This window comes from Lemur catta, chromosome 6 (assembly GCF_020740605.2).
Source record: "Lemur catta isolate mLemCat1 chromosome 6, mLemCat1.pri, whole genome shotgun sequence".
Taxonomy (NCBI): Eukaryota; Metazoa; Chordata; class Mammalia; order Primates; family Lemuridae; genus Lemur; species Lemur catta.
The window spans coordinates 12637420-12658372 of NC_059133.1; the positions used below are offsets into that span (position 1 = coordinate 12637420).

Genomic DNA, 20953 nt, shown 5'->3' on the forward strand with positions numbered 1-20953 from the left:
ATTCTCTATTCACTCGTCTAGCACCTGGGCCCTTCATAATAGGGTAGGGAGAGAGGAAACATTTATTATTCTTTTATGTGTTTCTGGTGCATGGCAAGTACCTTATCATGCTTGTGGATTTAACAAATTGGTATTAGAGGAGTATGTAACTTTGCAGAAATATGTTGCTGCTCTGTCTCCCATCACCTTGGGAAGGACTAAACACCTAGGCGTGAGGCCGATTGCAGCAAATTGCTTGTTCCAAACCTCATAAGGCCATTATCTTTTCATTTTAGAGCCATAACATTTTAAATAGATCACTAAGATGCTGGCCAGAGTTTCTGATTTTCACATACTTTAGCCTCCGAGGTTGATCGAGATGTTCAGAATTTAGCATTTGGGGATTGTCGTGCTAATTTGCGTGCCATTCCAATCTATTCTGAGCTAAAATTGATTAACACTCTTAAAAAGGGAAAAACAAAATTTAGCAAATTGCTGCACTAATTAAGGTGAAAGCAAGCCACTCTGTCTCCCAGGGTCTTAGCGCCAACACCGTGGGGAGAAAGCAACGGGGGAGGAGGAGCAGCAGCTGGCACAGCTTCTGCCTCTGCGTCCATCCTGCGCCTTTCTCTTGCCAGTCTGTGCCACGTCCCGTGCAAGCCTGCACCCTCTGCTGTTTAAGAAAACACAAAGTGGTTAAAAAACAAAACAAGTTCAAATCCTGTTTCGCCACTGAAGAACTAGCTAACTGGTTCTGAGCCTTGGTGCTCTCATCTGTCAAATGGGTGGGGACAGCCACCAAGGAAGGGGTCGAATGAGATAACCCAGCTTCTGCAACATAACACTGGTGCTCTGATTCTCTCATGCCCACCTGAATGCAGGTAGACCAATTGCCCATTATTTTACATACTAGATTTTTATCTGTTTAAAATGAAACTTCCATGGCTTAAAAAGTAATAATTTTTAAAGAATGCTGTCTGATGTGTTCAAAAGGATATTGTCTTCCAAGGCTTGTCCTCTAACCATACCTCTACTACTGTCGACTCCGCAGAAGGTCCCTAGCCCCTACATTTTATTTCTCTGCCAATCAATCACTTCTCTCGCGCATGTTCCTCGATCCCATGAGACTGTATTCAGAATCCAGTAGGGCAGCAAGTATGAAACCATTTTATTAAACATGGTTTTCCCATATGATGACAGCAGTAATAATGTGTACAAAATCCAGCTCAACAAACCCAAAGCCATGATCTGCCCACTCCTCCCAGCCTGATCCCCCATTGCCTGTGGCATCACCCTGTACTTAGTCACTGACCCACAACTGACAGTTTGTCTTGGGCATGTCCCTTTCCCTCAGCCTGGATCTAACCACATTGTCCCTAGCTTGGCTTCTCCTCCCCTGCACCTAGTTCAGGCTTTTGTGATCTTTCCCAGCACAGTGGCATTTTTTCCCCCCAGACTAGTCTCTTCCCATCTGCTCTGCTCACCTCTCCTCCCCCAAATCTGTTCTCGGTCTTTAGCAAGAGTCAGCTTTCCAAGAAACAAGCCCAGTCTTGCCACCCCTTTCCTCTGTATAAAGGCTTCGCCGGCTCCCTACTGCTCTGAAGACAGAAGCCCCAGTACTTAACAGACTCTCATCTCCCTGCACACTCTGGCTGCTGCAACCTCTGCCTCCGGTCATACCCCTCGCCTCTCGCTCTCCAGTCCGATTTGCTGTGCTCCCTCCTTCCCACCAGGGGCCTCTGCACAGGTTATTCCTTCTCTCTGTTCAACTCTGTCTCCTGGTCTCCTTCCTCTCCCCCGTTGCTAAGTAATTCCAGGTTTTTTTTTGCTAAGGTTACATTTGCTCAGGGAAACCTCCCCTTACCTTCATCATCTCCTAGGGATTCCTTTTGTTATATGCTCTCCTAAGATCACATGCGCTTCTTCAGTAAGCTCACCAGCGTGTAATCTTTCATGCCGTCGTGTGATGAGCTGACAAATGTCTGACTCTCCCCTGTGCTGCAAGGTTCCCAACCACGATCATGTCTGTTTTTCATCACCTTTGTATCCCCAGTGCCTGGTGTGGTGCTTGGCTTATGAAAATGTCTGCTAAGTGACTGATCCACAGGGAATTCAGAGCTGGGTCCCTAAGAATAAGAAAGCCAATGGCAAGGGGTTTCTGTATCACTGTTGAGGGTGACCACATTCCTAAGGCCTTGCTGAGCCTTGGGGCTTGGGTGGGCAGCTATGTATTTGCCTACCAGTGACCCTGCGGTGGCATAAATAAGGCAGCCCCGTCTGCACCGGCCACATCCCAAGAGCAGCTCTGGGGCAGGTGAGTGTCTTTCCATGACAGGTGCTCTAGGAAGGGGATGCATCCCATAGATGATGCTAGAAAAGGAGGAGGAACAGGAGGGAAATGGACTCGTGCTGTGTTCTGCAGTTGCATTCAGAAGCGTGTCAGACGGGACTCTCAGCAGACACACGTGACGGCCTCTCTGGCATGGCTCTGAGAAGTCACCTTGTACAACTGCTGGAAATGACATTTCTCAGAAATGCTGCTGTAGGCCCCTCATTATATTGGTTGGTGCTGGAGAATGGAGTGACAGGGAACAGGAAGTTGGTGGATTGGTGCAAGATTAAAACCGAACTGTGAGAAATATGCGATGGGCTGGCGTACTTCTCTCTGTAATGACCAAGTAATGTGGATTTGCAAACAGCAATTGCTCGGGCTGCCTGTCTTTGTGGGCTGTGAAATGCTCATTGGTCTTCCTGATGTTTACACGGCTCGTTTAATTTCCAGCCTCCCAGTCCCCGTATCAACAGGCTACCAGGACTGAGGGCCTCTCTCTGCTCTGATCTCCACTCAGAACATGTAGCTCCTGCCAGTGGAAGGAGGAGGAGGAGAACTTTCTTTTTGCATAGAGCTTTGTGGATGGCGTGTGCTGTCGTCCCCTTCTCACGGCAGCCCTGTGGGATGGAGAGAGAAGTGTGGTTACCTCTGTCTCATGGATGACTCACAAATTCAAGCACAGAACTGGAGCATATTTACCCGAGACTAGGCCGCTAATAAATGCCGAGGTTAATATTTGACTTTCCCCTTTCCAGATGAATGGTATGAGCTGTGGGACTGTATGATTCGGCAGACATGGACGTGGTGTTGCTCTTAACGGAAGGAGAGAGGCCTGGGCCTGGGCTGTAGACACTGAGGAATGAAGTTACCACTGTCAAGTTGCACTTGAACTTGAAGTTCCTCTTTTCAGTGACTTTGGATCTCATAGGCTGTGGCTAACATCTGTTGCTACAGGAATGTGTCCTTTGTCATCCTTTACATGGCTGTCTTGTGGGACTCACACAGCTCTTTGGAGAGGGTCCTGTTATTACCCCTGTTATAATGAAACTGAGGCTTAGGGAGAGAAACTTGAGATCACATAGCTGGTACGTGGCAGAGCCGGTTTAAAACCCAAAACTGTCTGACTCCATAATCCTACGTTCTGTCTCTCTCTCTGTGGCTTGTTAAGCTGAGGTACTATAATTGTGTGTAGACAAGGGTCCTCTGAACTGTCGGTGGGGTTCTTTTTCTGGCTGTTCCTGAAGAACAAATGCATTAAGCGTGAACCCTCCATTTAAAGGCCTGCTGGGGGTGGAGCTTCCTGCAGGGGATAAAAGTGAACCATTCTAAGGATGCTGCTGAGGTGTGGGATGGCCTCGTCACTCCCATCCAAGGAGCGTACTCTACACTAAGCAGTCTTCCCTGTGGACAGTTGGCTCTAAATCAGCAAAACATTTCTTGCCAGTTCTCAGACAAGGCCCTGCATGTCCACCAGCCTTTGTTCTTGCCCCGGTTGGCCCAGAAAGTCACCCCCATGCCACCACTGGGGTGCACGTGATCCCAGGCTCCCAAAGAGAACCGGCTGGGGCAGTGGCTCTTTCATGATTCACCTGTCTAGTGGGAGCCTTAATTTATCTCCTTTTCTCTTAGACCCGATGCCTGCTCGTTACCAACCTCAGAAAGATCGTGAAGTGGGATTTAGGATGGTAGTTACAGAAAATGTTGAGGGTTGACTGTAAAAATCGGCCTCCTACTCATACTTGCTTGCCTTTGTGCTGGTCTCTACGCAGTATGGCAGAGGTCGTCGTCAGATAACTGTGATCGTTCAGCCCCTGCAATCCTCAGGGAGACAGACCTATACTGTTCCTCTGACGGGCAGGGTGGGTAAGCTGCTGCCTGTCCTGTTTCCTGGGATAAGCTTCCCGCATGCTGGACATTGTCAGCTGAGAGAGACTGATGAGCACATGAAATCACAGGGTCCCAGGGTTGGGAGAAAGCCTGATCACTTAGAGCTTTGTTTGGACAGATTGGGCCAGGAAGGGCAAACAAGTGGCCCCAGATCTCACATGTGATTCTGTCTAACATATACCTTTAACCAAAATTGGATCTGAGTTTTCTGATTGTCGGAGCCTGAGATATGGTTCAAAGGGCCCACACTTAGCAATGCTTGAACTTCAGGTGCTGTGACCAGATACCCCCAGGAGGCTGGAGCAGTTCTGGTAAGATTGGGCCTACGGAGGAAAGACAGAAGACCGGGACATGTCTCACGGAGGGCAGTATCTGCTCTAGGATGCCCCGCAGAGGCATGAGAAGGGAAGTAAGGTTTGTGTGGCCTTGTGAGTTTCCTGTCCAATTCACTAATAACATATTAATACCCGGGGCAACATACAGGCGTAATAGCCTATCAGAATCAGTAGCGCTAGCTCAAATGCAGTTAAGTGAGGTCTTTCTAATAGAAAGCAAAGCACATGGCACGTAGTCAGCACTCAGCAAATTCTATTTCCTTCTTCAACACGACTGCCTTTCATATATTTGAAGATGGCTGTGATTAACCTCTTAAGTCTCTTTTCCAAGTCCACCATGTCAACACCACCTCTTCTCCTACAATAATGCCTGTTGCCCTCTCAACAGACTGTACATTTTGGCTTGTTTTTCAAGAATAGTTGATGGATTTACCCTCTTGTTCCTTTTTTTTTTTTTTCTTTTTGGTCCTATGTTATGCAAGAGGGCTGGCAGAGGTTAAATATTATGTGCAGATTTGGAAAAATTGCCACTCTCCTATTTTGTTTATTGTTTTATTGGTTCCTGGATGACGCATGTGGTTTCTGAATATGAGGCTGGTGTGGGAAGGCCAGCAATGTACCTCTGGCCCTTGTCACGAGCTTTTCTCTCTCACACAGGGCAGGATCACAGAGAGGACATGGGTAAGTTAGGTAACGCATTTGAAAACATACCTTTTTGTATTTGGAAGAGGGATCTTTAGTTGTTATATATTGGATGTGGAAAATTGTGGACAACGAACAGAAATTCTAGTCTGCATTAGAAATGAATTTTTTATGTCATTTGTTCAATTCACTTTATACACAGGAAATTTTTTCTTTATCTAACACAGTCTCCTAATGAATGTGCCTTGTCCCCTTTTGAAAATCATAGAATCTTAATTAGGAAGGAACTTCGCAGTCATCAGGCATAACCTTCCACTTTCTTCTATAATATTTTATACAAATGGCCATTAATCTCCTGCTTTTGAGTACTTCCAGAGATAAGAGATCATTACCTCCCAGAGGACCTTGTTCCATATTTAGAAACTCTATTAGCAATATTCGCCTTATACATTACTGAAATCTTCATTTTTTTGATTCCCCCCATTGGTCCTGAGCATTAATAAAGACGACACGCACGCACATGTACCTTTTGTCTGTTAACTCATCTGTCTTCTCTACTAGACCGTGAGAACCTGGAGGGCACGGTCTGTAACTTTTACCTCTGTATCTAGCTGTTAGGACAAAACCTGGCCAGATGTGGCCCCCGACAAATGCACAGGTTCAACGCATCAGGGCTGCACAGGATTAGTCAACTGGTTGTTTGAAGACCTGGTGTGTCTACTGAGCCTCTCTTCTTCTCACTGATTTTCACCCCATTTTTTCAACTATACCCCAGATGACAGTGGTTGGAGCCTAGTTGATGCTTATGTATCTTCTGACCTATTTGTGTAATAAGTGGTTTCCAGGTTGTCGACTTGCTGGAATGTGTTCCATTTTGTCTACATCCCATTTCTTTCTCATTCGCTGTGGTTCTTCAAATTATAGCACTTGTTCCAGAGCCACATACATGACATGCCCCACATGGAGCTATAATTGGTCTGAGCTCAGAGACTTAAACACATTTATAGCAATTAAGTGTCTGCCGACTAACCTTTTCCCATCTTGAGCATTAGTCTCTTCTCTTACTTGCCACAGTCTTCATAGATCATTCACCTTGATAAAGAAGGAAATGTTTCAATGTACCTAATTTCATTTGTCCTCCTAAGAACTCCATCCTACAGGGAGAGCACATGTTTTCTTTATTTCATTAGTCAGGAATTTGCCAGAAGAATGAGCAGAATACTGCTGATCAGAGGTGGAACCAATGCCCAAATCTCGTTCGTCTGGCCTTCAGTGCTACTCTTGGGTACCGCAAGTCTTACCTACCAAAACCTTGAGTTAAAAAAATTCACTGATTCAAGAATGTGGTTACAATGATGGACTTTGGAATTTAAACTGGATCCTACAGAAAAAAAAAAAAAAAGCAAGAAGAAAGATGGACAAAGGTGTTTGATGGATGGTGAGAAAGTGATGACAAGGCGAAATGGCAATTATCATGAGGTTAGGAAATCTTTGCAGTGAGAACAGGATCTTTGTCCAAATGTCCTGAAAGGGAAAGAAGCTAGATTTGGGGAGTGAAATGTTAGAGCTTCGGTATTTTAGATGAGGTTTTTTTTGTTTGTTTCTTTTTGGCATGGTAGCCTAGGATGGAGACTGAGGTTGTGTGGTGAAAAGTTAATGAAAATTAGGGGCTCCAGGTATTTGGGGGGCCAGGGTTTCATCCATAGGATGATGAAATTCAGGAAAAATTGTAAAGAGCTGAAAAGAATTACATGTGTGCAGATCAAAAGGGACCTCTGTAATCCAGGTAAAATCAGCGATAAGTTGCCCTCATTAGTGTGTACAGCCTAGAAAAGTATTTGAATTTCAAGGACTAAAACAAAATCTCTCCTTTAAGAAGAATAATTCTCACTACAGTAATGTGTCCAAATAAAATGTCTGCAGAGTTTTGAGCAAAATAGACAGAGACCCAAGAACACCAGCCAAGTTCTCTCATGTTTAAAGGTAACAGGAAAAAAGGATATGTCATGTAAGAGCTCAGAAAATATACACCAGTGTATTTTCTTGAAGAAACATCATAGGTCATTTGCCAGCCACCCAAAAAGGTAACCAACATGAATATTCAAGAATGAAAAGGTCTTGTAATAAAGGGGCAGGCAGTATATACTGAAAGAAATTGCACTAGAATGATTTGTAAATAATTGTTTTAAGTCAGATGCAAAGCTGAATGCAAATGACAAAGGTTTGCCTTGAAAACACATACCAATAACAAGTGATCACAGTGATTTTAAAACACCCTGGGAAGTGTCCATTGGGTATAAAAGTTGCCAAATTTAGGGAGTTATGTGGGATAACTCAGCCGGTATATTTTAACCCTCGCTTTAATTATCCCAGGAAAAAGGTTAAGATGTTTCTGCCAAGCTCAAATGTGACTGCTGGTGAAATTATAATTTGGAATGGCTACTATTAAAAAGTCAAAAAACAATACATTTTTGTGAAAATGCAGTGAAAAGGGAATGCTTATACAAATGCAAATTAGTACAGCCTCTGTGGAAAAAAGTATGGAGATTCCTCAAAGAACTAAAAAGTAGGCCTACCATTCAATCCAGCAATCCCACTACTGGATGTCTGCTCAAAGGAAAAGAAGTTATTATATCAAAAAGACACATGAATGTCTTATGTTTATCGCAGCACAATTCATAATTGCAAAGACAGGGAATCAAACTAAGTGCCGATCAACTGATGAGTGGATAAAGAAAATGTGGTTTATATGTATATCATGGAATACTACTCAGCCATAAAAAAGCATGAAATGATGTCTTTTGCAGCAACTTGGATGGAACTGGAGGCCATTATCCTAAGTGAAGGGACAGAAAAACAAATACCTTGTGTGCTCACTTGTAAGTGGGAGCTAAATGATAGGTATGCAAGTCACACCGAGTGGTAATAAAGGACATTGGAAATTTAGAAGGGGGGAGGGTAGAAAGGGAATGAGGGATCAAAAATAGGGTACAGTGTATACTATTCTGGTGACAGGAACACTAAAAGCCCTGACTTCACCACTATAGAATTTATCCATGTAACAAAAAACCACTTGTACCCCCTAAATCTATGGAAGTTAAAAAAAAAAACAAAGTTATTGGAGATGATTATTGTAAATGAAACAAAGTCTATATAAAATAGGTAGGAAGCAAAGAAAATGAGAAAGAAAAAAATAATGATGCTGGAATATAACATATCCACAGGGAGGGAAAATGAACCCTATGCAAATACTAACTTTAAATGAATTTTATACCTAAATGTAAGAGCTAAAACTATAGAACTTATAGGAGAAAACAAAAAATCACAGTGACCTAAAAATTGGTGAATTGAATTTCATCTAAATTGAAAATTTTTGTTCTTCCAAAGATGTTAATGAGAAAATAAAAGGACAAGCTACAGACTAGGGGCAAATATTTATAGAGCACCTATCTAAGAAAAAAATTGTATCTGGGATATATAGAGAACTCTTACAACAATAACAACACAAAGAACCCAATTTAAAAATGTGTAACATATTTTTAGAGACACATCACCAACAAAGACCTAGAATTGGCCAAAAAAATCCCTGAAAAATCTTCAACATTATTAGTCATAAGGAAAATGCAAATTATGACCATCATGAGATACCATTTTATATCCACTACAATGGCTAAGATTAAAAAGATTGAGGATACAAAGTGTTGATGAGGATATGGAACAACTATAATTCTCTTGCATTACTGGTGAAAGTGTAAAATGCTATAACCACTTTGGAAAACAGTATGGCAGTTTATTAAAAATTAAACATGGGCCGGGCACAGTGGCTCATGCCTGTAATCCTAGAACTCTGGGAGGCCGAGGCTGAAGGATCCCTTGAGCTCAGGAGTTTGAGACCAGCCTGAGCAAGAGTGAAACCCTGTCTGTACTAAATATAGAAAAATTAGCTGTGCATCGTGGCGTGAGCCTGTAGTGCCAGCTACTCGGGAGGCTGAGGCAAGAGGATCCCTTGAGCCCAGGAGTTTGAGACTGCAGTGAGCTATAATGGTGCCACTGCACCCTACCCAAGGGTGACAGATCAAGACTCTTTCAGGAAAAAAAAAAAAAAAAAGGTAAACATGAATTCACATTTTGACCCAGCAGTTCCATTTTAAGGTATTCATCCAAGAAAAATAAAAACATATGTGCACTCAAAAAATTATTTGTGGATATTCATAGCAGTTTTAGTCACAGAACTTAAACGTCCATGAACTAGCGGTTTGGTAAACAACTGTGGTATATGCATACAGTGGAAACACTTGCGGTCTACCTCAGCAGTGAAAAAGAAATGAACTGATGACAATGGACATATGCAGCAATATCAGTGGAAAAGCATTATGTTAAGTGAAAAAAGCCAGGCACAAAAGCTACTGTTGAATGGTTCCATTTATATGACATTCTTGAAAGCAGGACAGAAGTTAATTGGAGCCAGAAGGTCATGGGTGAGGAGGGTCATGTTCCTAGAAAGGGGCATGAGGGAATTTTTGAGGGTGATCAAATTGTTTTATAAAGTGATTGCTTTGGTCATTGCAAACGGTATACATTTGTTAAATTGTACATTTAAAAGGGGTGAGTTGTAATGATGTAAACTTTTTTCTCAAAGCTAAAAAAGAATGTGTAAAATTCTTTATAGAGGTAAAACCAAGCATCAGTTATCTTAGTAAATGTAAATGCTTTGAAATCTTCTATAACTGGATAGAAACTTAAGTTCTTGATTAAGTAGCAGGCTTAACTGTGTACTTACGATCTTCAAGAAACACACCAAAAATAAATTATAAGGTTTAAAAATAAAATTTATAGTAAGATGTCTCAGATGTATGAGGGCAAACATGGCATGGTTATGTTAATTTCAGACTAACTCAAACATAATAAAATATACTTAATTAGATAAAATTAATAATTTTAAGTTGACATCCTTAATACCTGTAAAAGGATGTAATAGCCAAGTTATTTTCCAGGTAGAAAGCTGTCAAATATTATAAAGCAAAAATTAATAGAAATATAAGATACGTTGGGAAGTGTTTTAGCTATGAAAAAGGCAAATCATGTTACTGACAAAAACAATTTTAAAAGCGTGATCAATATCAATATCAAACTACATTTCTGTCCAATTGGATAAAAATGGATTTTCAGGTGTTCGTGAAAGAAATTACATAAAGGATGGTGTACTAGGGCACAAGAAACCTCATGAAATTCCAAACCCATAAAGATTACATAGGGCCCCCCTATTTTTGACCACAGCGTAGTAAAACTACATATCAGAAACAAACTTTTAAATACAGGACTCAAAAGTCTTCAAAATTAGGGGAGGGTAAAGAATTTTCCAAAATGTTTATTTAATCCAAAAGGAAATAAAAACTAAAATTATGGCCTATTTTGAAAACAGCAGAAGAGGAACATTTCACACTCAAGTTTATGGAATGTGCCCAGAGCTGTCACTGGAGATGTTTTAATAGCCTTCAATTCTCTCATTATTCAGAAACAAAGATGATGATAAATGAATCTCATGTTCCATTCAGTAATTGAAATGTGTCCCTAAGGAAAGCGGAAGGGAATTCCAGTTAATCACAGAAGTCCATGACGTAAGAAAATTAAAAAAAAAAACTAAAAATATTTTAAGTTTAATTAGTTATAATAATTAAAATATTAATTTTTAATTAATTTCCATGTATAAGATGGCAAACCTCGGGTAAATAATAATAAGCAAAGTAATGAATATGATGAATAAGATGTGTACAATATACATCGAAAAATGGTAGTAAGATAACAATAACAAGCAACATTTATTTGGCACTTATTACATACCAGATACAGCACGAAGCGTTTAATGTGGATTATCTCATTTAATTTTTATGACAACAAGTTAGTGCTGTGATGATCTTTTGCAGAGGAGGAAGCTGAGAATAGACTTCTTAGCCTTGGCATGGTGGAAGCAGGAACTCAGCCCTTCAGCCTGGCTGGGGCCTGGGCTTTTAACCCTCCCTGGAAGTGCAGGCCCCACACATTCCAGGCTGATTTAAGAAAGACTGAGGTGCAATGTTGTGTTTGCCTCAAGGAGATTTGCATGTATTGCTGCTGATTGCCTGAGGCACTACCATTCCTAATCACTTTGAATTAAATTCTGCACTTGAGGGCTGTGAGATTGAACAAGTAGCTTGAATTCAGACCACAGCATCCTTGTGTGGTACAACCTGAAGGTGCTAATTCTCAGGGAAGATCTCCCCACCCCCACTGAAGTGGCCATCAAGGTAAAAATCAGTGTGTTTCCTCTTCTTCCCTTCCGTGTGGTGCAGTTTATTTCTAAATGACCTTGATACAAAGAGTATAAGATTTGGGATTCCAACCACGTGGGCGTCCTCTCTCTGACTCCCCATTAAGCCAGGCCACGGGCCTCCGGCACCCCAGGACTGCAGCAGTGAAAGCAGAAGTTCAAGAGTTGCTTCCCTTGGGGCAATATTTGGTTTTAAGAATTACTTACATTCTGATTTTCCAACTTGGACTTTTAATTTTTATAGTTTTGTTTTCATGCCCACTCAATTTTTACACACACACACACACACATACATATATGTTATGTCTTAGTTTAAAAAGTTTTCACCGTCAGGGTTTTGGGGGTTACCTAGTTCAGCATGATACCTGAAGTAGAAGTCTTCCCTCCCATCCGTCCTCGAGCTCTGTCCACATTCTCAAGGAAATTGTTCTCAGCCCACCGTTGTTAATATTTGGGTTCCTCTACTGTAGGTTATCTGCCGCCTGTGCTTTGTTCTTCATGCCGTTTCTCATGGGGTACTTATTCGTTAAGTACCTTTGGTGTGGGAGCATCGGTCCCACGTCTGACTTGCCTCCCGTGGTGTGACGTTCCTGTGGAGGGGCTCCTCTGCTCCTACCTCCATGTCCCTGTTGTTGGCATGTGCTTGCTCATAATTGACTCTAAGAAAATGTTTGTTTTTGTTGTCATTGTTGTTTTGAGACAGAGTCTCACTCTGTCACCTGGGCTGGAGTGCAGTGGCATCATCATAGCTCCCTGCAACCTTGATACTCCTGAGCTCAAGCAATCCTCCTGCCTCAGCCTCCCAATTTGCTGGAACTACTGGAACTACATACAGGCTTGTGCCGCTACAACAGGAGGCTAATTTTTAAATTTTTTGTAGAGATAGAGTCTCAATGTTGCCAGGCTTCTGACCAAATGTTTGAATGCAGAAGTCTTGGGAAGGATTCTGAGGCTTTTTTCGACTCAGCAGGGGAGAGTCCCAGGAGCAGTTTACCTTTGTCTGCTGTGAACATAAAAAAAGAAAGAGTGATAATTTGTGTTCTGAGTATTTGTCAACTCTTACTCAAGGAAGAAGTTCCAACTTGGAGAGAATGAATGGATCACAGGGCAAAAGGCATTATCCTGAAGATTGAGCATTTGGGAAAAGATCAGATAGGATATCACCAGATACAAAAAATAAATTTTGTATTAATTATAGGCTTATGTTTAGAAACGGTAGCATTAAAGAAAACTAGAAGAAAAATACGAAAAGCTTGGTCTAAGGGTGAGGAAGTTTTCTTTATGTTCCAGAGAAATGGGAAAAAAAAAAATTAAAGAACAACTTTAGTTGATTTGATAAATTGGAATGGAAAAAAATCAAGAGGTGAATTCTAAATAAACAGCCTAAAACAAAATGAAATGGCAAGTGATAAACTGGGAAAATTACACTCAAAACAGATATAGCATATAACACATAAAGAGCTCTTACAAATAAATAGGAAAAATAGAAAAACGGAAACATGGGTACAGGATAAGAATGAAGGAATTCACAAAAGAAATGCAAATGATAAAATATAGAGTAATATAACAACATTACTAAATGTTCAGAGAAATAGGAAATAATATTTTTATATCTAAATGGCAAAGACTTTAAAAATTTTGTTGCCTATTATTGGCAAGGATCCACTAGGACCAACCCTCATGGAAGTGTCTGTTGTAAGTATCAGAATAGCCTTTCTTTTTAGTATTTTGGCAATATCTATCAAGATTCTTCAAAAAATATACAGCCTCTGTGATGCAGAAGTTCTTTGCCCTGAGGAAATAGAGATGGAATCAAAGGATTTCATCAAGGTATTATTTGCAATAGTAATCCTTAGATACAACCTAAATCCCAATAGCAGTGAAAGGGTAGATAGATTATGGTACAGGTTCACATTGGGATATTTGAAGCACTTCAAAATCATTTTTTAAATAAGATTTTTATTGATTTAATAACAAAGTTGAAGGTTGCTTGAATAAATGAAACAGGAAATATTTGTGATATAATATTAAGTTAAAAAAGGATACAAAACTACTCCCCCCCCCAAAAAAAATTTAATGGTGTCTATATAGTTATATAATTATTTAAAAAGGAAGATCATATGGCAACGTTTAATATGTTACCTCTGGGTACAGGTATTCTAAATTTTTTTTCCTTTGATTGCATTTTATAAAATTTTTGTAGCACAGTTTTTTAAAATGTGTTTTTCCCTAGACTTTGAAAGGGACAGAGGGAGGGAAGGAAGGAGAAAGTAGTGACTTCAGACAGATGGGTAACAGGAATAGAAGCCTGTGTGGGGCGGCACGGCATGTTCAGGGGCTGTGGAAGCTCAGGGTAAGATGGGATCCAGCCCGCCTGGGTGCGAACCGGGGCTGCGTCGGGGGAGGTCATTTCTGTAAGAGGGGCTTGCTGGTGAGAATCTGGTTAAGAGAATACCGAAGAACATCTCACGGCTTTGTGTGCCCTACAGCACCCACACTTTCTGCTTGGGTCATATTTGAGGTGTCTTCCTGGGACACAGAAGGGAGCACGGTGGGGAGGGGTCTCTAGGACTTGCTTTGCATGTTTTTGCAACCACAGCCATGTCCCTCCCTGCATTCTCTGTGCGGTTCATTTCCTAGTCTCTGACACGGTGATCTCATGTCAATTAGGTTGCTTTTGGTTGCAAGTTTAGAAAAAGTAAATAACACGAGTAAAAGTGGCTTGGCTTAAACAATCTATTCATTTCTCTCATACAGCAACAAGCCCCTTGGTTGGCAGTTCCAAGAATGATGGTGGTTGTCTTGGGGAGTCTCTTGGACTCTTTGTGGTCACAGGGGGAGATTGTAGTAATTCCAGCAGTCGGCTCCTCCCAGGACAGAGGGGAGAAAGAGAGAGAGCCTTACTCTCACATTCGTATATTCGTTCTCACACGCACACATGCTCTCTCTCTGTCTCTCTCTCTCTCTTGAATCTTCTCCCCCCCCACCCCATCTCCCAGGAGACACCCCGCAGGTGCACTGGCCAGGATCCTGCCTCAGGCGCATGCCCTGTCTACAGGGAAGACTGAGAAAGAAAGTGACCGTTTCTGTGTGTGTGCACCTGTGTGTTTTCATTCTTTTCAGGATAGAATTGGAAGTACAGCTGCGGGTAGGCAACCAACAGAGTCTCTCACATTTCCTTTGTAGGTTTATCGTAAGAAGAAAATGCCTCCTTAGGAAGCAGGGATAATCAATATATGTACGTGTTGCTCTCCTCTGCTCTCTCATTTTAATCTGTGACTTCTGAGTTAGCCAGTTTGGAGTTTGAGTTGCATGACGCTGTTAGGATTTCTGAGGCACTGAGTACGTACATGGGGAAGGTCCCAGCCCCTCCAAGATCAAGGTGGGTGGATGCCATAGCGTTTCCATCTTCTCAGTAGCACAGGGAAACCGACTGGCTTGGAAAACCTGGTGCCAACTCTAATTAACAGGTAGCTGAATTCTCACCTAATTAGGAGGCCACTCAGGTCTGTACTTTGGTAGAAATGAGTTAGTAGATAACTTGCTGAATGTGCACTATTCCAGGAGAATTTGGATGTAGAAAAGCTAATGTCTTGTCCAAGAAATGCCAGTCAATTACCAGCTGGGTAGTTGGGGATGACTTCACAGAAGAAGTGACACTCTGTGCTGGGCCTTGGGGGCTACCGTGATATCCAGGAGTGGAGAGGGACAGGGCGGGTCTTCCCCAGGCTGGATACATCGTTGTCAAGAACACAGAAGGTTTGAGGAGGGGCTGAAGAGAAAGGAGTAAGAGCATTTGGTCCTGCAGTATGGATTAATGACAGGCTTCCATTGCCCAAAGAAGAGAGTACCTGCTCCCAAGCAAGACTCCTTTGCCTGCTTGTATCTGCTGAGCTTAGCTATAATGGTTCATACCCTTATCATTAAACTTTTTCTGACAGAAAAGAAAGAAATGCATTTCTTTTGTCTGCCTGACACTTCCTTCTATTCTTCACTTATGAAGGGCACACATTTTTGATACTTGAGGATAATCCACATCTCTAAAACTATCACCCAGGACTGCTGAAGGTGCGCAGAGGGGGAAAAAAATGGGTTAATTTTTATCTTCTAGGCTTTGGTATCCACGTAGTATGTCCATATTTTAATTAAAAACAAGCAAGCAAGTCAAATGCCTACTGTTTGCAGCTTGAGCAGTGCTAGGGGAATTTCTAAGGTAAAAATGGTAAATCTCTACAACAAAGGATGCTCATGTAGGAGAGATGCATGTGTACCCAAGTGGTTTACCCGTAGACTAAAAACAGGGCAAGAGAAGTACCCTTAGTAGTGGATGAGTTGGGATCTAACTGGCCTTGTATTTGGAAAATTGAACTTTCATTTTACAGTATACGGAATCCAATTTAAAAGCAATGTGCCTGACCTGTTCAGTGCATTTGAGGGCAGAAGATGGAGCTGAATGGCATAGGCATTGTAAAATGCCTTCCTGAGGTTCTGTTTTTCTTATTTATAGGATAACTTGCAATAGAATGCCAACTCTATGTCCCATGACACATTGCTAATATGAGCGAATAAACCCAACACCCTGATGCCCTGACCTTGATGTTCTTAAGTTCAGTGACCGAGTGACAAATGTGGATCCTGGGGGCAGCAGACTTGGTGGATGAGTAGAAAACCAAGAAAGAATAAAGTTGGTAATCTTCTCCAGACTTACCATTTTACCCTATGACAGTTCCCAAAGAGAAGGTACAAAAGTGTCCGCTGCCCTCATCCTGTGCAGGTGACTACAGAAGCAGCAGATTGATTTGAACAGCTGACTTGCCAGGTTTGGACACGTTGGATGTGGCAGACAGGTCCATCTGGGATGTGGGAGAGGGGGATCACATCCGACTCCTAGAATTCTGGAGCAAGTTGGTGGGTGCACAGTGGTGGAGGGATGGAGAAAGTTGAGGAAGGAGCAAGCTTTAGCAGGAAGAGCAAGACGTCCACTTAGAGCTGGGAGGCAGGCAGTATAATCCATGTGACTGGAGCTGGCCAGAGTGGAGAAGTGCTCATGCTTATTGCCACATATCCCCTGGGGGCAAAATTGCCCCTGAATTAGAAACTGACAAAATTAGGGGTGGCCTCACTGTCTGGGCAAGCACTGTGATGCTTTAGAAGGCAATGAGGTGGGAAATGGAAGCCACTGAATTCAGAGGCCAGGCAAATGGATTTATGTCTTTTTATTCCCAGCCACACGAACCATACGGTGTTGTCTGCATTGGACACCGCACCTGTGGACACAATGGTGGTGGCTGTTCGTAGCTCTCTTTCCTCCTTTGGGACACCGAGGGGCCACAGTCTCTTTGTTCTCTGATTGAAGCATGAAAAGCCAGCCAAATAAACAAAATATCTTTGTTTATTTCAAAACAAGGATAACTTTGAGTAGGAAACTTGGAAACATTTCAGGTTTTCATGCCTCGCACCATTTCACCAGCTTGAATTTTAGAAAAGGTGCCCGTAAATATCTAAATGTGAGTTTTCTTGCCTAAGAACAGTAGAGGATGCTTTGCCACGTATTAATTCCATCTGTTTCCCGTGATAAAGCCCAAGCATTAAGCAGTGGTGTCAGAAGGCCCTTAGCCTCATAACAGCGATTTTCCTGCAGATCAGAAGGGCTAAGTCTTCACTCTACCACCTATAGCTGTGCAATTTGACGCAATGATGTTTTTAAGTCTTCGTTTCCTACATGTACAATGGAGATGTGAATCCCTTCCTTGCTTAATTCACAGACTTATTTCAAGCATCAAACGAAATGATAGGTGGAAATTTGCATCATAAGCTAGAAAATGCTGCACATACATCATTATTACTATTATCATCATCATCCCTATTATCACTTTTGAAAAGTGGACATCTTCACAAACTGACCTGTTAAATATCCTCTTGTATGCTCGACTCCCTGGGCTAAAAACTCATCTAACTCGGATATTTTCATTGGATTTAACCACTCAGCCAAGCTGAATTCAAGAACCCCAGTGGGTTTTAAATCTGCTCACTACTGGCTAAATAATATGTTTGAAGAGAAAATAGCAAGCAGTGATCAACATCTTATTCATGGGCATAATAGCGTTGCTGAAACTCCCTGTTCTCATGCCCTATTATTATTAATGTGGTGTTATTACTAACGTACATTGTGTCCCAGAGTGTGCCTGTTATTGCCTTTACATTATATATATATATATATATACACACATAGAGAGAGAGAGTGTATGTGTGTGTGTGTGTGTGTGTGTGTGTGTGTGTGTGTAATATTAATCCATAAGCCATACCCTCCAAAACCAGCCATTATGAAGAAGGAGAGAAAATCGCATGTGTTGACAGAGTGGTAAAAGACTAGCATCTCAAGCTCACTGGCTGTGATCAGGCTCAGCCGTTTATTCCACTTGTCACGTAATGAAATATTCCTTCCTTCTAGACTCGGAATGATCCGGCAGCTCAGTTCTGTCAGGCACTCCACTGGGTACTTCCCAGTGCATCATCCCACTTCAGTCCCGCAGAACAAGGAGGTAGCTTTGTGTTTGCTTCACACCTGCAGCACCGGGACTTGGAGAAGGGAGCTGACTGCGTCCCAACTTGGGCTTTCACACTCTGAGCGCAGTGCTCCTGCCGTTATTCCATGCTGCTTCAAGATCAAGGATGCTTAAATATTCCCAGGGAATTGCAAAATCATACTGTGCAGACACTCGGTGATGTCTGTGCAAACAACAGAAAAGAAGTCAAGTTACAGAGTTCGGCATAAAGTGGGGTCTTGATTTTCCTCAGTTAGAATTTTTTGATTGGTTCATTTCCCCCAGGTGTGGTGTGCCTCAGGCTCGAGTGCACATAAGAGTCACTTGATAGGTGTTAGGAAAACAGAACAACACCCCCAAAACGATGCTGGGTGCCACCCTAGGTTACACATTGGCATCACTTGTCATCTTTATCAAACCAAAACAAGCAGCAATGCCAGGCCCCACCACTAGATGTCCTAATTTAGTTTTTCTTGGTGGGCCCCTGTGATTCCACCGTGCGGCCAGCGCTGGGCTGTGGTTCCTTCCAGCTGGTCTTCCTCAGTGTCCTGGGGAGGGACACCCAGGCTCCCGCCGGCTTCTGCTCTGGACCCTCCGTCGTGTTCACATGCTAACATTAGTTTAGAAGGCTGAGCATCAGAGGCTGAGATTTTCCCAGGCATACTCTTCAGGTGGCAGAGAACAGAAGTTTAAGAATCCAGTGTATTGATAACAATCTTTTTGGATCTGGACATATTTTTTTCAAGCTTCTTTTCTGCTTTTTATTTTTGGTGTTAACGGTTTTCTCAGCAGAACGTTATTGGCCACTTGCAGTCCTGTAGAGACTGGAGAAACCTTTGTACCGAGAAAGTGTACTGTAAGGAAGACGTGACTCTTTCTTAGTTGTATTGGTTATAACTGTGTTGGTTCATTTCTGCCAAAAGTATGAGCTCGTTCTAGTCATCACTTTCGTCTTTTCTAATTTTGCTTTCCATTTCCGGCCACAGTTTTGCTCCATCCCAATCATTTCAGTAAAGAATTTGCATATAACTTTCATTGCCCAGTGATCATTTCAATGTTGTATTTGATGGTTAAGATTTTTGGAAAGAGGCAAATCTGATTTTCAGTCCCAGCTCCTATACTTTATAATTGTGTGATTTCTTTGATGTCTACTTTATGGGGTTGTGGTTTGAATTAAAAGATAATATTTTTAAATTGCTTTAGTATAGTGTTTGTTACATAGTAAGTATTCAACAGATGTGATATTATTATCATAAACATAATATTAATAATCTCTCCCTCTTAACTGACCTTCTAAGAAACAGGAACATTTTGCATTTGCTGCTCTTTCCTTACTGTCTAGTACAGAATTCAGAACACACAAAGAATGTTTAGATAAATGAATCACTTTTAGAATTAGGTGATATTTTTTTTTGAAAGGGGATTTACAGCATTAGGAATTCCTTTGATCTGTAGCCAAATCCCCAAGTGGAAGTAAAGGCGTAATGGAATTATCTTGTACCATGTACCATCTTCTGTAGTACTTTCTCAGGGTGACATTCTTTTCCTTCTGCATTCTCATGTATGATAAATTCCAAATCTCGACAGGTTAGACAGCTATCCTCAAAATCGGGTTTCCTTGACAACCATCATATTAAATAGTAAGGGCCTGTTGTGGGAGGTGGATGTCAATATAACCACAGTCTAAGTCTTCCGAAGCAAGGCTTCAAGGTTAAGGTTAAAATATTTGAAATTGCAGTAAGACCTTTGGTTAATGTTTACTAGATGTGGTACAAGAGCTGAGTGAAGCTGTCATCTATTCCGGGTGACCAGGGATAGAGGCTCATCTTGGTTGTCAGCCAGAAGAAATCCGGACTGCCATTGACAAGCTGTTCCTATGGTTCTTTTTACTATCCCAAGAGAGTTTTGCCTTCCATGTGTTGCAAAAGAAAACGGTTTTTAAACCAACCAGAAATTAATTACCTCTGGTTCATCCTCCTTAACCCTCTTTACCTGCCTGAGAGCTCCATCCCCACGTGTCCTGTGCACTTGGAGTGAAATTCACCTGCAAGGTGGATCTCTGCAGCTGGGAACAGAGATTGTCCCAGGCCAGGGCTTCACCTGCAAAGTGCTACAAAGCCCTCTGCAAATGGAAAGCGAAGCGCTTCATGAATGCAGACCAGTGTGGTGCCTCTTTAATCGCAGGCCGTGTGGCCGCCCTTTAGATGGGTCCCCGTGAGGGAGGGTGGTAAGAGTGGAAAGCAGGAATGGGGGTGAGAGAGAAAAATTGCTCCCCAAATCTCCAGATGAACTTGAAGTGTGTTTTCTGATTCAGCTGCCTTCTATTAAATTCGGGAAGGCAGGAAGAACTGCTGGATTCAGCAGATGCTGATATCTGGAATCAGGTTTTTGCTGTATTTGTGTGCTTTTGCACACTTCTCTGTTTTGTGGCTGGTTTTGTGTTGTCTGAGCCTCTAGAACAGTGTTTCTCCACCTCCTTTTAAAAATTATCACGTGCAACCCACAGGCCTTTTAGACTCCCCCACACAATTAAATTCCTTGAGATTTTAATAACAAGCCATTGGAATATCTGATCTTTTTTGTTTCTTGCTTCCACAAGAACCAATTTTTGCCCCTATTAAGAATGCATGTGGCCTGGCACCACAGTTCATGCCTGTAATCCCAGCACTTTGGAAGGCCAAAGTGGGAGGATTGCTTTGAGGCCAGAAGTTTGACACCAGGCTGGGCAACAAACAAGAGTCCATACTCTACAAAAAAAATAAATAAGTAAATAAAATAGCCAGGCATTGTAGTGCATGCCTATAGTCCCAGCTACTTGGGAGGCTGAGGTGGGAGGATTGCTTGAGCCCAGGAGTTCAAGGCTGCAGTGAGCTGCTATGGTTGAGTCACTGCACTCCAGCCTGGGTGACAGTGAGACTCTGTGTCC

At 42.1% G+C, this 20953-nt stretch overlaps 1 protein-coding gene across 2 annotated transcripts in view; it reads left to right on the forward strand.

The window, feature by feature from the left end:
- LARGE1 (LARGE xylosyl- and glucuronyltransferase 1) overlaps positions 1-20953 on the forward strand; it is a 446568-nt gene that overhangs the window by 202794 nt on the left and 222821 nt on the right. The gene's annotated exons all lie outside the window — the stretch shown is intronic.